The sequence below is a fragment of the Sus scrofa genome, chromosome 8 (genome assembly GCF_054392235.1).
Source record: "Sus scrofa isolate SSC_HxYL_T2T_F1_AM1 chromosome 8, Sscrofa_HxYL_maternal_Yorkshire_Landrace_v2.0, whole genome shotgun sequence".
In the NCBI taxonomy this organism is placed as follows: Eukaryota; Metazoa; Chordata; class Mammalia; order Artiodactyla; family Suidae; genus Sus; species Sus scrofa.
Window position 1 is genome coordinate 127596067 of NC_139390.1, and position 18381 is coordinate 127614447.

The following is an 18381-nucleotide window of genomic DNA, read 5'->3' on the forward strand; positions in this document are numbered from 1 at the left end:
AATCATTTTTCTCTATTATCGTTTAGCAAGGTAACATTTAAAGCTGTTATTCATCATTTAAATAAACAGTGAAATATTTTCTTTCTTTTTTTAATGATTTTTATTTTTTTCCATTATTGCTGGTTAACAGTGTTCAGTCAATTTTCTGCTGTACAGCAAGGTGGCCCAGTTACACATACATGTATACATTCTTCTTTCTCACATTATCATGCTCCATCATAAGAGACTAGATATAGTTCCCAGTGCTACACAGCAGGATCGCCTTGCTTATCCACTCCAAAGGCAATAGTTTGCATCTATTAACCCCAAATTCCCAATCCATCCCGTTCCCTCCCCCTTGGCAACCAAAAGTCTGTTCTCCATGTCCATGATTTTCTTTTTTTTTCTTTTTTTTTCTTTTTTGTCTTTTTTGTCTGTTGTTGTTGTTGCTATTTCTTGGGCCGCTCCCGAGGCATATGGAGGTTCCCAGGCTAGGGGTCAAATCGGAGCTGTAGCCACTGGCCTACGCCAGGGCCACAGCAACGCGGGATCTGAGCCGCGTCTGCAACCTACACCACAGCTCACGGCAACGCCGGATCGTTAACGCACTGAGCAAGGGCAGGGACCGAACCCGCAACCTCATGGTTCCTAGTCGGATTCGTTAACCACTGCCCCACGACGGGAACTCCCAATGTCCATGATTTTCTTTTCTGTGGGGAAGTTCATTTGTGCCATATATTAGATTCCAGATGTAAGTGATATCATATGGTATTTGTCTTTCTCTTTCTGACTTACCTCACTTAGTATGAGAGTCTAGTTCCATCCATGTCGCTGCAAATGGCATTATTTTGTTCTTTTTTATGGCTGAAGAGTATTCCATTGTGTATACATACCACATCTTCCTAATCCAATCATCTCTCTATAACCATTTGGGTTGTTTCCATGTCTTGGCTATTGTGAATAGTGCTGCACTGAACATGTGGGTGCACGTGTCTTTTTCAAGGAAAGTTTTGTCCGGATATATGCCCAAGAGTGGGATTGCTGGGTCATGTGGTAGTTCTATGTACAGTTTCCCACCCTGTTTTCCATAGTGGTTGTACCTGCTTACATTCCCACCAACAGTGCAGGAGGGTTCCCTTTTTTCCACACCCTCTCCCGCATTTGTTATTTGTGGAGTTATTAATAATGGCCATTCTGACTGGTGGGAGGGGTACCTCGTAGTAGTTTTGATTTGCATTTCTCTAATAATCAGTGATGTTGAGCATTGTTTCAAGTGCTTGTTGGCCGTCTGTATATTTTCTTTGGAGAGATATCTATTCAGGTCCTTTGCCCATTTTTCAGTTGGGTTGTTGGGTTTTCTGCTGTTGAGTTGTATAAGTTGTCTGTATATTTTAGAGATTAAGCCCTTGTCAGTCGCATCATTTGAAACTATTTTCTCCCATTCTGCAAACTGTCTTTTTGGGTTGGTTTTTCTTTTCTTTTTTTTTTTTTATGGTTTCCTTTGCTGTGCAAAAGCTTGTCAGTTTGATTAGGTCCCATTGGTTTGTTTTTGCTTTTATTTCTGTTGCCTTGGGAAACTGATCTAAGAAAACATTTGGGGAGTTCTCGTCGTGGCTCAGTGGTTAACGAATCCGACTAGGAACCATAAGGTTGCAGGTTCGATCCCTGCCCTTGCTCAGTGGGTTAACGATCCGGCGTTGCCATGAGCTGTGGTGTAGGTTGCAGACGCGGCTTGGATCCCGTGTTGCTGTGGCTCTGGCATAGGCCGGCGGCTACACTTCTGATTGGACCCCTAGCCTGGGAACCTCCACATGCCACAGGAGTGGCCTAAGAAATGGCAAAAAGACCAAAAAAAAAAAAAAAAAAAGAAGAAGAAAGAAAACATTCATAAGACTGATATCAGAGAATGATTTGCCTATGTTCTCTTCTAGGAGTTTGATGGTGTCTTGTTTTACATTTAAGTCTTTAAGCCATTTTGATTTTATTTTTGTGCAAAATGTGAGGGTAAATGTTTATTTAAATGTTTAATAAAATTTAAATGTTTTAAACATTTAATTTATTAATTACTGAATGTTTAACGAACATTTAAAGCTATTATTCATCATTATAATTCCTGTGTTTGTGGTATAAATAAATTACTAAGAGGAAAGCACAAAGATTATGATCTAGTGGTACATGAGCTCCAAAAACTGAGAATGAAAATCTAGACTGAACTCATTTCAGATTGTGAAGGAAATGGGACAGTAGAGAATGGAAGAAACAGGCAGTCAGGGATTATTTTTCACGCCTTGAATTTAAAAATTGAAAAGACCTGAGGCTTGATATTTCTGCAGCTTTGCTTTTAAAATGTGGCCTGAGTACATACAGGTACAGATATGCATATGGATACATATATGGATATGGAATCCCTGACCACCCAGATGTTTTTCCCAATTTCATAGGGCAGAAGACCATAAGCTAGACCCAGCCAGCTAACTTTCATTCCTTATCTCTCACAATTAGAATCATTGGGAACAATAGCGACTGAATGGAGGTGGAAAGATAATAGTACATATGACTTCAATCAGACGTCTCTCTTCTTGTCAATATTCTACAGCTGCAGCAAACCAGTGAAATATGGTTCATTGCTGGTATTTTCAGCTGGGCCATAAACTAGCTATCTAATATGTTTCAAAACTATTTTTTCATTCCTGTAATCTGGGTTGTAAAAAAAAATGAATGTCTTTTACTTTTCACTTTACATTTTATGTACTATTTGAATTATCAGTATGAATATATATAGTTGATGTATACAGAAGGGATGGAAAAACAAAAATTATGTACATGGATTTTTAAAATATATATAAGGCCTTGAATTATAACTAAATAATATTTTAGGAGACTAAAATAGTATTTAGAGACTGTGCTAAATACTATATTGACATTAAAAAGTTTTAAACATAAAAAGAACAGGAGAAAATTGCATAGCCAGATATACAGTTTTTTTAAAAAACCAAATTGTGAACTATTCTAAATGTAAGGGACCTCAACAACTATTTGTTGATTTCATTAACCAGTGGAAAGCATGTATCTATTCCATACTGCATAGATTTAAATGACACAAATAGCTAAAGCCAGTTTTCAAAATGTTATACTAATATTGGATCAAGTTCCTAATTTAAAAAACTCTGGAGATGTGTGGTAATGAGGAGGAAATTTGCCTATCTTGTTTACCATTTATTTATTTATTTATTTATTTATTTATTTATTTATTGTCTTTTGTCGTTTCCAGGGCTGCTCCCGCGGCATATGGAGGTTCCCAGGCTAGGGGTCCAATCCGAGATATAGCCGCCAGCCTACGCCAAAGCCACAGCAACACGGGATCCGAGCCACGTCTGCAACCTACACCACAGCTCATGGCAATGCCGGATCCTCAACCCACCGAGCAAAGCCAGGGATCAAACCCGCAACCTCATGGTTCCTAGTCGGATGGTATGGGAATATGACCAGATTCTGGTATATGGGATTTCAGCAGAAATGATGAATGATGATCCTAGAGGGTAGAGCACTTTTCCATTGTATCCCTTTCCAACAAGTTGAGATAGGATCAAGATAAAGGCCATCTTGGCCACTAAATAGAAGCTGTGTTTGACCACGACAGAGCTGCATGATAGTAGAGAGTTTGGATCCCTTATGGTTATGGAACTGCCATAACAGTTTTAGACAGTCTACTAAGCATACATGAAACAGAAATAAGCTTTCATTATTTAAGCCACTATCATGTGGAGTGTTTATGTTATTAAGCAGCCAAATAATATTCTACATAATACACTGGCAGAAGGTAAATCATAGTTAAAACAGACTATGAGATATCAGCCAGAAATAATGAAAGAGGTTGAAGAAGAAACATGCCCAAAGACATTCCATGAAGCCACGATCACCCTAATACCAAAACCAGACAAAGATACTACCAAAAAAAGAAAATTATAGACCAATATCTTTGATGAATATAGATGTAAAACGTCTCAACAAAATTTTAGCCAAACGAATCCAACAACATATAAAAAAGATCATACACCAGGACCAAGTGGGATTCATCCCAGGGACACAGGGATGATTCAACATATGCAATTCAATCAATGTCATACACCACATCAACAAAAGAAAAGTCAAAAACTACATGATCATCTCAATAGATGCAGAAAAAGCATTTGAAAAAATCCAACATCCATTCATGATAAAAACTCTTACCAAAGTGGGTATAGAGGGAACATACCTTAACATGATAAAAGCCATTTATGACAAACCCACAGCAAATATAATACTCAATGGAGAAAAGCTGAAAGCCTTCCCGCTAAAATCTGGAACAAGACAAAGATGCCCACTCTCACCACTTTTATTCAACATAGTATTGGAAGTCCTATCCACAGCAAGCAGACAAACAAAATAAATAAAAGGCATCCAAATAGGAAGAGAAGAAGTAAAACTATCACTGTATGCAGATGACATGTATATAGAAAACCCTAAGGACTCCACAGAAAAACTACCTGAACTGATCAACGAATTCAGCAAAAGAGCAGGTCAGTCTACAAAGGCAACAGAAATAAAAGCAAAAACAAACCAATGGGACCTAATCAAACTGACAAGCTTTTGCACAGCAAAGGAAACCATAAAAAAAAAAAAAGAAAAGAAAAACCAACCCAAAAAGACAGTTTGCAGAATGGGAGAAAATAGTTTCAAATGATGCGACTGACAAGGGCTTAATCTCTAAAATATACAGACAACTTATACAACTCAACAGCAGAAAACCCAACAACCCAACTGAAAAATGGGCAAAGGACCTGAATAGATATCTCTCCAAAGAAAATATACAGACGGCCAACAAGCACTTGAAACAATGCTCAACATCACTGATTATTAGAGAAATGCAAATCAAAACTACTACGAGGTACCCCTCCCACCAGTCAGAATGGCCATTATTAATAACTCCACAAATAACAAATGCGGGAGAGGGTGTGGAAAAAAGGGAACCCTCCTGCACTGTTGGTGGGAATGTAAGCAGGTACAACCACTATGGAAAACAGGGTGGGGGTACCTTAGAAAACTGTACATAGAACTACCACATGACCCAGCAATCCCACTCTTGGGCATATATCCGGACAAAACTTTCCTTGAAAAAGACACGTGCACCCACATGTTCAGTGCAGCACTATTCACAATAGCCAAGACATGGAAACAACCCAAATGGTTATAGAGAGATGATTGGATTAGGAAGATGTGGTATGTATACACAATGGAATACTCTTCAGCCATAAAAAAGAACAAAATAATGCCATTTGCAGCGACATGGATGGAACTAGACTCTCATACTAAGTGAGGTAAGTCAGAAAGAGAAAGACAAATACCATATGATATCACTTACATCTGGAATCTAATATATGGCACAAATGAACTTCCCCACAGAAAAGAAAATCATGGACATGGAGAACAGACTTGTGGTCGCCAAGGGGGAGGGAGCGGGATGGATTGGGAATTTGGGGTTAATAGATGCAAACTATTGCCTTTGGAGTGGATAAGCAAGGCGATCCTGCTGTGTAGCACTGGGAACTATATCTAGTCTCTTATGATGGAGCATGATAATGTGAGAAAGAAGAATGTATACATGTATGTGTAACTGGGCCACCTTGCTGTACAGCAGAAAATTGACTGAACACTGTTAACCAGCAATAATGGAAAAAAATAAAAATCATTAAAAAAATTAAATAATAAAAATGGGCAGAATACCTGAATAGACAGTCTCCAAAGCAGACATACGGATGCATAGTAGGCATATGCTCAACATCACTAATTATTAGCAATGCAAATCAAAACTACAATGGGGTAACACTTCACACTGGTCAGAATGGCCATCATTAGTAAGCCTACAAATAACAAATGCTGGAGAGAGTGTGGAAAAAAGGAAAACCTCTACTCTGTTGGTGGGAAATGTAAACTGGTACAACCACCACAGAAAACAGTATGGAGCTTCCTCAGAAAACTAAATATAGAGCTATCATATGGTCCAGCAATCCTGCTCCTGGGCATATATCCAGACAAAACTTTCACTGATAAAGATACATGCACCCCTATGTTCACTGCCGTGCTATTCACAATAGCCAAGACATGGAAACAAACTAAAAGTCCATCGACAGATGAATGGATTAAAAAGATAGGGTACACATATACAATGTAATATTACTCAGCCATAAAAAAAGAACAAAATAGGAGTTCCCGTAGTGGCGCAGTGGTTAATGAATCTGACTAGGAACCATGAGGTTGTGGGTTCGGTCCCTGCCCTTGCTCAGTGGGTTAAGGATCCGGCGTAGCCATGAGCTGTGGTGTAGGTCACAGATGCAGCTCGGATCCCACGTTGCTGTGGCTCTGGCATAGGCCGGTAGCTACAGCTCCGATTAGACCCCTAGCCTGGGAACCTCCATATGCTGTGGGAGCGGCTCTAGAAAAAGGAAAAAAAAAAGAGCAAAATAATGACATTTGCAGCAAGATGGATGGAACTAGAGACTCTCCTACTAAGTGAAGTAAGACAGAAGGAGAAAGACAAATACCATATGATATCACATATCTGGAATCTAAAATATGGCACAAATGAACCTATCTACTGAAAAGAAACAAACTCACCGACACAGAGAACAGACTTGTGGTTGCCAAGGTGGAGGAGAAGGGAGTGGGATGGACTGGGAGTTTGGGGTTTGTAGACACAAACTATTGCATTTGGAGTGGATAAGCAAGGAGATCCTGCTGTATAGCCTAGGGAACTATATCTAGTCATTTGTGATGGAACATGAAGAAGGATAATGTGAGAAAAAGAATGCATATAAATGTATAATTGGGTCACTTTGCTGTACAGCAGAAATTGACAGAACATTGTAAGTCAACTATAATAAATAAAATTTTTTAAATAAAAAGTGTTTTAAAAAAGACACCTTTACCTTCCCCACAGGTATTTATTACCTATGGGAGCAAAAAATATATTAACATCTTGTCATTAATAAGATACAGAACAGTAACATTTCAGCATGCTTAACTGGTACCCAGTCATTCCACAATTAGGGAGTCATCTTATATCTCTGGGCTGCTCCCCAGCAAAGATAAGACTAGAATAAAATCTCACTGTATTAACTGTCAAGGTAATTTGCTTTTGGGGGGGGGGGAGCTGTGCCTGTGCCATATAGAAGTTCCCAGGCTAGGGGGTTAATCAGAGCTGTAGCTGCCAGCCAATGCTACAGCCACAGCAACGTGAGATCCATGCTGCATCTGTGACCTACACCACAGCTCATGACAGTGTCAGACTGCTGACCCACTGAGTGAGGCCAGGGATCAAACCTGCATCCTCATGGATACTCATTGGATTCGTTTCCGCTGTGCCACAATGGGAACTCCCCATAATTTGCTATTTAAGAATATAACAGTTCTAATGTGTTGTGTTATATGAATCTCTCTTCCCCAGATAACACATCCAAATCCCTCTCTCACCAAACCTCAAACCTACACCCAGTATGCTTCCAGACCAACACTGTTCAAGAGAATTTTCTGCACTGATGAAAATGTTCTACGGTTTATTGTCCAAATTCACTAGCCACAAGCCCTATGTAGCTGTTGAACACTTGAGGTATGGCTAGTGCAACTGGAAAACTGACTTTTTAATTATATTTTATTTTAATTAATAAAAGTAAATAACCCCCTATGGTTAATGGTTACCTTGTTAGAGCTGAGATTATTTCGTTATCTGATTTTTGCTTGAATGCTTAGATAAGATTAATTTGAGTGAACCTGTGGCACAGAACTTCAAAACATGGGCTTTGCTTTCAGATCACTTACTAGACATGTGACCATAGCAAGTTATTTCCACTTGTTAATTGCCAGTCCCATCAATCTGAAAAAACAGGGTGAAAGTTCCTTTTCTGAAAAATAGGGTAAATAATAGTTCCTTTCTTAACTAACGTAGTGAGAACTAAATGAGAAAGTGCAGGTAAAGCACCTGGCAAAAAAGCTGACATATATGAGGCACAAAATTAATGTTTAATTGTAGCAGAGACAACAATGATTAACAGTAGATTAACTGCCCAGATAAAAGATGAGGAGGAAGACATATATTGCAAAAGATAACTGGAGAATTTTTTGTTATTTTAAGATATCTGGGTGCTCTTTTATTTCTTCATTAATGTTTTGCATGACTGGACTAAATGTAAATAAAACTGGATTAGCACCTCGATGTCAAAAACTCAAGAAGTTCCCGTTGCAGCGCAGCAGAGGTGAGTCCAACTAGGAACCATGAGGTTTTGGGTTTGATCCCTGGCCTCACTCAGTGGGTTGAGGATCTGTCATTGCAGTGAGCTGTGGTGTGGGTTGCAGATGCAGCTCAGATCCCACGTTGCTGTGGCTCTGGCTAGGCCAGCAGCTACAGCTCCAATTGGACCCCTGGCCTGGGAGCCTCCATGTGCTGCGGGTGTGGCCCTAAAAAAAAAAACCAAAAAAAAAAACTCTAGAAAACTTTACCATTGACAAACCTCCCATTATGAAAGTTCCTTTCTCCAGAAACTATAGATGTCTGAATTTTCCAATTTGAATAAAATCCCAATTAAAAATTAAACTATTTCAAAGTGACTAGGCTGGTGCATAGGAAGACTAAGCATAACTTATACTGATACTTCTTTCTAATGCTAGTCCTTGACTTCATTGAAGGAATTTATTCACATTTCGTAACACTTCTCATGTCTGCCATGTCTCCTTTCTGCCTTAATATATGCAACACACTGAGGAAAATCACCCTTAATAAGATTTATGTTCTGGGTGGAAAAATCTATGATGGGTTTTTCCTTTCATTGAATTCCATGCTGACAGGTTTCTAAATTACTCAAAATCTTGCATAACAATTGCATAATGTGCAAATATTTTACTACAAATTGTCTTACTAGGAAACAAAATGTTAGCAGCCAAGCTCTGATGAACTAGCTGTCTTTTATAAAAAGAACTCAACTCTTTTTTTTAACCATATACTAAAATTTCAAAATAGACTTAAATGGAATTTTACATGGCAATTTATAAAGAACATAATGTTGTAGAAGCAGAACCCTGCTAGGAATATGAAGACCTGGGTTCTAGGTTCAGCTTTGCCACTTCCTAGATGTGCATCAGTGTTTTAAAAGGTACCCAGAATTTGATTTAGTCACATTTGGTACTATGACATATATAAAGACAATTGCCTTGAAAGAAGAGTTTATTACTCATAGTTTCCCCAAAGCGTTCCCCAGAGGGAAGTGGCATGCCATACCATGTCATATGGAGACACACCAGGGTCAGTCAGAAGGCAGAAAAAGCTAGGGAAAAGCATGGGCCAAGTCTTTACTGTGGTTTTCAGCAAAAGGAACAGGCAAGGTGGGTAGGCAAACTAAAAGAGTTTCAATGGGCTCTGGGCCATAGGGGTGGTTCCCAGTTATCCAGTAACTGGCCCTGGGGTGACTTAGGACAGGGGCGTAATGTCCCAGATGTTGGAACCTAATAAAAGGAGGTGGGAGACAGATATTGATTTGAGATTGGTTGCTTGCATATAAAAGAAATGCTGAAGCAAGCTGTTTGCTATCTCTAGAAATTAGCCAACCCTGGGAGAGGCAGTCCTTTCCCTGGGTCCACAAGTTCCCAAGACATCAAAGCATTCTAAAATGTAAATAAAAAGAAAACAAAGTACATGCTATCAATGAAAATATTTAACCTCTGTAAACTTCAGTACCCTCAAAGTTATAAAAATGAGGAAAATAATCCCTGCATCTTCCTTACTCACAGTCATCAAAGAGTAAAATGGGATCTAGGCAGGGTGCCACTAGTATCTTCTTGCAAATACTCTGCTACGCTACTCTCAAAATAAAACTACTGAAAAGTACTTAACTACTAAAACCACTAAGTTACAAAAATCTATTTCTGAGGCTGAAATGTTAGCTTTGTGAAGGAGATATATCTAGAGCCTCAGATGGAAGGAGTACGTGGCAACTCAAATCAGACCAGCTAGAGGGTAAGCTGTTACAGGAAATCATTAGTGCCCTGAGTGCACAGGAGAGCTATGGGCTGATGGTCAGTGATCATGGCAGTAGTGGTCCACTCCAGCAGTCCACTATAGCCTTCGCAGGGCTCATCAACCATACTGGGTAACCTTGCTACTCCTGAGTGGTAACTGGATCCTGCTATGGAATAAAATACCTTGCTTTTGATGATTAGGAAAAGAATCAAAAGGTAAATCGTTTACTATTCCCCATGAATGTTTTTGCCAATTTTATATACAAACAGTTCATTTGATTCTTTGGTTAGTTTTGATTTTTTTTCAAGTCTTGTTATAAGTGACATTTCCTTCTACACAGTTAAAGCTGGAGACTACTTGAAACAAAATCAACATAGATATACTTATAATCCATAAGTTGCCTTTTGAAAGAAATCAGTAAGGCATTTGAATTGCTCCAAGGTGGAAACTGTTGAGTATTTGTGTGTGTGAGAGTGTGTGTGTGATGCATCTCTGTGAAATACCTTAAATATATGACTCTTCCATCCAAACATTTATGAAAAATGAGAAGTCTCAGATCAAGTATAAAAGAGGGTAGTTGTGAGAAACTGTTTAGAGAATGGCAATAAAAGAGCTTTTAGAGAGTTGTGAAGAGCCCTTTACTTAGTCACTGTATGATCCCAAGTGGCCACCTTTGTCCATGTCACTATCCTCATCTATAAAATGGGGATAATGATACTTCCTCTCTTGAGAGACAGGTATGAAGACATTCAAATGTGAAAATAAAAAGGAAAGACCAAGGAAAGAAAAAGCACTTCAGAAGTATACTAGAATAAAATGTGTGTTATGATTTCCTTGAGTACAGATATGTATGACCAAGAAATTAAAGTACAATTTAGCAACCTACAAACGATCCAACTTCCTCCATAAAATTATCTACTTGTTTATAGTTACAATTTGTGCTGCGTTTACGAGTTTACTTCCAATCAACAGTTTACTATTTGACATTTCAGAAGTATTTCTCTTCAGCATACATTCATTAAACGCCTAATAACAACATTGTGCTAGACACACTGGAAAAATAGTGGAATGCAATAACTGTCTTCAAGCCATTGATAGTTCAATACTGGAGTATAAAAAACTACATACAAAAATAACTGCATTATAGGTTGGACGTGATGTCTAATTAGAAAATCCAAAAGACAGACAACAGATTCAAGACATAGAGGCTTCATTTCTGACTGCAAGATTGGAGAAGCCCTTGTGGAACAGGTCACCCCTAAGTTGAGCCTTGGAAATTTATAGAACTATAACATGAACATGAGGGTAAAAGACACTGCAGAAATTGTAACTATGCATAAGAACCCATAAAAAAGAAAACAAAACTGGCATATGATAAGCCACAAACAACCCAGTTTACAAGGGCTAGATTGTGTTTGTACAGAGGAGGGAGTATAAAAGTCTTTCACTGCAAAATATTTTCTATGTAAACAAGCAAGGGTACAGAATTTTTACATCTAAAGAGAACTAGGGAGTTCCTGTGTGGCTTAGCCGGTTAAGGACCCAATGTGGTCTCCACCAGGATGTGGGTTCGATCCTGGGCCTCGCTCAGTGAGTTAAGGATCTGGTGTTACTGCAAGCTGCAGTCTAGGTCGAAGATGCAGCTGGGATCCAGTGTTGCTATGGCTGTGGCATAGGCCTGCAGCTACAGCTCCAATTTGACCCGTGGCCTGGGAAGTTCCATGTGCTGCAGGTAAGGCCATAAAAAGAAAAAAGAAAAAAAATCTTTAAATAAAGAGAACTGAGTTTCCCTAGGATATTATCTTGTCTTTCCTAGGCCTTAAAAATGCTATTGCTATGAAATGTTACCTAGCAGTGACTGACATAAATCAACAATAGATTTGGTTGAAATTATTAATGTGGACCTCATAGGCTGACTGAAATCAGTTAAGTTCCAAAGTATCCGAAAAATGTAGGTGTTGAATTGTTTGCCCTCGAAGCCACTTTTTTAGCTCTATGATGCCACCTATGCTTATATGTATATTGAGTTCAGAGCTGAGGAGATCAGGCTTATGGGCTCTGAAACAATGTGACTGAGATGGTTCTGATAGAACTCTAAAACTGACCCTTAAGTAGCTCTCCTTTAAAAAATATTTAGCTAAATGTTTCACTCTTATCCCCAGGCAGTTTTCAGATAAATATATCTTCTTGGTTGCCAATAGTGAGAAAGTCCATCTATCGGTAGTCCTAGAAAAACAATAGACATTTCCCACATTATTGACTGCAGATTTAAGCTTCACATGCATAGGAAAAGATAAGTGGGCTAATATGAAGTATGAGGCTAATATTTCATTCAATGGTGTATGTGAGAAAATCTAAACTGAATGTTAAATCACATAGATTTTCAAGCATTTTTAATTTAGTGTTTTCAAAAAAAAATTTTTTTTTTTTGTCTTTTTCTGGGACCACAGCAGCGGCACATGGAGGTTCCCAGGCTAGGGGTCTAATCAGAGCTACAGCTGCTGGCCCACATGGAGCCACAGCAATGCTGCTGAGTCTGCAACCTACACCACAGCTCACGGCAACGCCACATCGTTAACCCACTGAGCAAGGCCAGGGATCGAACCTGCAATCTCATGGTTCCTAGTCGGATTCGTTAACCACTGAGACATGACAGGAACTCCAGTGTCCTCAAAAAATTTTAAAGACCAAGGTCACCAAAATCGTGAGTGCAAATGCAAAAGATGAATCTAATTCCCTGAGGGGATGGGACAGGTGCTAATGCTAATCTGATGGAAAACATGCATTGATTGCTAGGATGGTCACTTTTGCAGTGCAGTTTACAAGCACATAAAAAGATGGGAAAAGTTACCATTTCTGCTCTTCACATTAACTATGACTAACAGGTAGTGATTACATATAAGCCCCAGATGTTAATTTAATATAGTTATCTTCCCTACCTTGAAACCTAATTTCAGAGCTTGACCCTAGAAAAAGGTGGCTTCTTTCTAACTTATTCTCAAAGTCCTCAAGCAATTTATATTACGAATTGGACTATGAGGAAATGTTGATTCTCTTTAAATGTATTGGATTTGCTTGATAAGTATCTATGATTTAGCAACCTTAGATTTTGGCATCAATGGTAAAGTAAATGACATTACTCTTTGTACTATAAACAGTGTCTGTGGTAACAGAAGAAAATGAACTTTCATGAGGAAAATAAAATGCAGACCTACCCTGGGTTTGACTTAGACTCCTAGGCTAGAATATTATTGTCCCTTCCCAACCCCACTAACAGAAGCCATTTATAGAAACTTGGTTCCATCTCTGGCCTTGCTCAGTGGGTTAAGTATCCAGCATTGCCATGAGCTGTGGTGTAGGTCACAGACATGACTCGGATCCTGCATTGTTGTGGCTGTGGCATAGGCCGGCAGCTACAGCTCTGATTCAACCCCCAGCCTTCCATATGCTGTAGGTTCAGTCCTAAAAAGCAAAAATAAATAAATAAATATATATATATATATTTTGTAAGAGTGGTCAGTTTGGGGTCACCGGGGGCAGGGGATTGGGAGGGTAAGTTCGATGAAAGTAGTCAAAAGCTACAAACTTCCAGTTATAAAATAAGTAAGTACTAGGGATATAATGTACAACATAAGAAATATAATTAATACTGCTATACATCATATGTGAAAGTTGTTAAAGGAGTAAATCCGAAGAGTTCTCATAGCAGAGGAAAAAAAGCATTTTTTCTATTTCTTTATGTAAGTCAAATCATTATTCTGTACACATTGAACTTATACAGTATGTCAATTATATCTCAATAAAGCTGGAAGAAAAGAAAAATGCCAAAAAAAAAAAAAAACAAGAAGCCAAGGAGTGAAGTGCACCCTGAAACTTCTCAGGGCTCATAACTCTCTCTTGCCTATTGTTTCTGCTTCCTAGAATCAAATCCTCCGATTTCCAGTTACCCACTGGACTTGATTCAGGGGACATTTTCTGGTGCCTGTAGGGAAAGAGGGGAGATAAATGTAGAGATAACCAACGGAGACAGGTGGACAATTTTATCTTTTAAACTACTCATGCTGCAATTATTTTGTCTGACCCACATTTATGCATGCAAATCAGTCATTTCAATGTTTCAATTTTTTTGTTTCAGAATCCACTGTATCATCTTTTTTCAAGAGGAAAATGCAGCAAGAACATCCTCAGCAATGCTCGTTTCTGCCTTTACTAATAAACCTACTGATTAAAGTTTGAGACTGATTTGTAGTTCTTTTTGTACTAGTGAGTTTAATCCACTGACATTATTTTGATTACTGATATTTTTAGAATTGTTTCTTATATTGTGTGTGGGTTTTTTTTTGGGGGGGGGGAGTTGTCTGTTTTCTGAAAGGTGGAGTGAGAAAGGAAGAAGCTTAGAGACCCAGAGACCCAAAGAAGATATAGGTGTAAGTTCCCTTGGTTTTCTTATGCTTTATATATTCCAGAACTGTAGGTGAATAAGCCAGAAACCTCAGAACACCAACAGGCACAGACAAAAAGAAATGCCAACAAAAACTTGCTCTCTTCAACCAAAGAATTAAGAAAGGGGCAGCCTAACAAAACACCACCTCCTGACACTACTACTGCCTTCCCTTGTCCTTAGCCATTGGACTGAGAGGTACTGCTGAGAATCCCAATAGATCTTACAGCCACTACAGACTCTCCCACAGCACTCACCAGGCCCGGCAGTTGTCAGTTGACAAGGGTACCAAGATATTCAATAGAAAAAGAATAGTCTTTTCAACAAATGGTGCCAGGACAACTGAATATCCTCACACACAAAAACAATGTTGGGTCTTCACTTCACATCATACACATATTAACGCAAAATGGATTGATGACCTAAATGTAAAAGCTAAAACTCTACAACTTAGAAAAAAAATTCATCTGTGTATATCTTCATAGCATTGGATTAGGCAATAGTTTCTTTAGATGAAACACAGAAGGAGGAGGAGGAGAAGGAGAAGAGGAAGAGGGGGAAGAGAGGGAGGCAGGGGAGGAGGAGAGGAAGAAATAGAGAAGTAAGATGTCATCAAAGTCAAAAATTTGGGGGCTTCAAAGGACACTACCAAGAAAATGAAGAGACAGCTCACAGGATGGGAGAACATATTTTCAAATCATGTATTTGATAAGAGATGTATATCTAGAATAAAGAATTCTTATAACTTAATAAAAAGAACTTAATTGAAAACGGGCAAATGATCTGAATAGACATTTTCCCAAAGAAGATATACAGATGGCCAATAAGCACATGAAGAGATGTTTATTAGACATCAGAGAAATGCAAATCAAAATCATAATGAGATACCATTTTGTACCCACCAGGATGGCTATAACTTTAATAACTGCATAATATCAAATGCTGATAAGGATGTGGAGAAACCATAATCATCATACATTACCGGGGAAATGTAAAAGGGTGCAACCACTCTGGAAAACAGTCTAGCAGTTCATCAAACAATTAAACTTGAGTCATTTTCTTGGGTCACATACCAAGAGAAATAAAAAACATATGTCCATGCATGAATGATTATAGCAGCATTATTCATAATAGCCCCAAACTGGAAACAAACCAAATGTGCATTAACTGATGAATGGATAATATAGCATATCCATTCAATGGAATATTTTTTTCCCATAAAAAGAAATGAATTATTGGCATTTTCACTGTGGCACAACAGGATCAGCAGCATCTCTGCAGTGCCTGGATGAGGGTTAAATCCCCAGTCGGGCACAGTGAGTTAAAGGATCTGGCATTGCCACAGCTGCAGCATAGGGGTTGCAACTGTGGCTCAGGTCTGATCCCTGGCCCAGGAACTCTATATGCCACATGGTGGCCAAAAAAAGAAAAAGAAAGAAAGAGAACGAGAGGGAGAGAGAAAGGGAGAAAGGAAGAAAGAAAAGAAGGAAGAAATTATTGACACATGCTACAACATGGGTGAACCTTGAGGATACTATGCTAAGTGAAAGAAGTCAGTCATAGAAGACCACATATCATATGATTCCATTCATTTAAAATGTCCAGAATAGGTAAATCTATACAGACAGGAAGTAGATGAACGGTTGGGTAAGGCCAAGGTGGTGGTGGTGGTGGGGGGGTGATAAAGGGATAGAGATGTATGGGTTTCTTTCTGAAGCAATTAAAACATTCTAAAATTGATTGTGGTGATGGTTTCTCATGTCTGTGAATAAACCAAAAAAAAATGAATTATACGCTTTTTTTTTTTTTTTTTTTTGCCTTTTAGGGCCCTACCCAAGGCATATCGAAGTTCCCAGGCTAGGGGTCAAAGCGGAGCTACAGCTGTTGACCTATGCCACAGTCACAGCAATGCAGAATCCTTAACTCACTGAGTGAGGCCAGGAATCAAGCCCATGTCCTCATGGATACTAGTTGATTCATTACCACTGAGCCATGATGGGAACTCTCAAATGGTACACTTTAAATAGGTGAATAGTAAGTGAATTACATAAATAAAGTTGTTTTAAAAAGACAGATATCAGCAGAGTGGATTTAAAACATGATTCAAATGTATGTTATCTATGAGAAACTCACTTTGCATATAGGTAGGTTGAAAAAAAAGAAAATATGTATCATGCAACCATTAATCAAAAAAGCAAGAATGGCAATATTAATACCAGATAAAGTGGACTTCAGAGAAAATAAAATTATCAGCTAAAGAGAAGAACATTATATAATGATAAAAGGGCAGTCTACCAAGAAGAAACAGCAATCCTAAATGTGTATGCACCAGAGCTACAAATTTGTGAAGGAAAAACTGACAGAACTGAAAGGAAAAATAGACAAATCAACAATCTAGTTAAATACTTCAACATCTGTGTTTGAAGAATTGACAGAAAAATTAGAAAGCAGGCAAAGGTATAGAACTCGCAACACCATCAATTAATGGAATCTAAAAGACATTCCACCCAGAGACAGCAGAATACACATTCATTTCAAGCATGCACAAAACATACTCCAAGATAGACCATATCCTAGGCCATAAAGCAAATCTCAACAAAGGTAAAAGAAGTGAAATCGTACAGTGTGTTATCTGATCACAACGGAATCAAACGGGACATTAATGACAGAAATAAAAGGAAAATCTCTAAGCACTTAGAAGCTTAAAAAACACTTCTAAATAATCTATTAGTCAAAGAAGAAGATTGAAGGGAAAGTTTTAAAAACATATAACTTAATGAAAATGAAAAAACATCAAAATTTGTTTGACACAGCTAAAGCTGCACTGAATCAGATATATGGCACTAAATGCTTAAATTAGAAAAGAGGAAAAGTTGCATTTAATGATTCCACAAATAAAACAGCAAAATAAACTAAAAACAAGAAGAAAGAAAAAATAAGTTAATAGCAAAACCAGTGAAATTGAAAGAAAAAAATAGAGAAAAATCAAAGAAACTGAGCTAGTTATTTGAAAAGATCAATAAAATTAACAAACCTCTGGCAAGACTGACAAAGAAAAACATAGAGAAGTCACAAATTAACAGTAATCAGGAATAAAACAGAGAATATCACCACAGGACAACACAGATATCAAAAGAATAATAGGGGAATACCACTAACAACTCTACACACATAAATTTGACAACTTAGATGAAATGCACGAATTGCTCAAAAACCACAAGCTATCACAACTCACCAAATATGAAACAGATCACTTACATAGACCTACGAATATGAAGATAATTCTATTTATAATTTAAAACATCCCCCCGAAAGAAAGCTATAGACCCAGATGGTTTCACTGAAGAATTCTGTCAAATATTTAAAGAATTAACACCAATTCTTACACAATCTCTCTCAGAAAATAGAAGAAGAGGAAATAATTTTATAAAATTAGTATATTATGAAAACAAAAGCAGACAAAGACAGTGCAAAGAAAGAAAACTAATACACCAAGTAGGATTTGTTCCCAGGTATTTCAAGCTGGTTCAACATTTGGAAATTAATCAATATAATCCATCATAATCCAACAGGATAAAGAAGAAAAATCATATGCTCATATCAGGTCACAGAAAGGACACTTATTCTTTTTCTCTTCCCTTCTAGCTAAAACCTACCCACTGGTGTTGTCTTTCATCAGGAATGTATTTCCTTGTCCCCATGTTCATCAGGGTCCTGGTCAAGACTCTCTTAATCCATATACGGAGATTTTCTCAAGTCCAAATCCTGATTGTCAGACCTCTTACCAAATGGGTTTCAAGTTCTCTGGGTAGTCAGCTCAGCACACCAAGAGGAGAGGAGCTTATGCTAAACTACTAGATAAAACTGTCTGGTTAACACCCTAATTTTTCAACAATGAGACATGTGTTTGTAAAAT

General features: G+C 38.1%; 1 protein-coding gene across 12 annotated transcripts in view; it reads right to left on the bottom strand.

The window, feature by feature from the left end:
• Positions 1-18381, bottom strand: part of C8H4orf17 (chromosome 8 C4orf17 homolog) — a 350193-nt gene that overhangs the window by 235311 nt on the left and 96501 nt on the right. Inside the window, exon 3 of one of the 12 annotated variants that reach the window (XR_014813335.1) lies at positions 13872-14006. The exons of the other annotated variants lie outside the window; for them this stretch is intronic. The gene's annotated coding sequence lies outside the window, so the exon portion shown is untranslated. Of the gene's footprint in view, positions 1-13871; positions 14007-18381 lie in introns of those variants that run through there. 12 annotated transcript variants of the gene reach the window in all.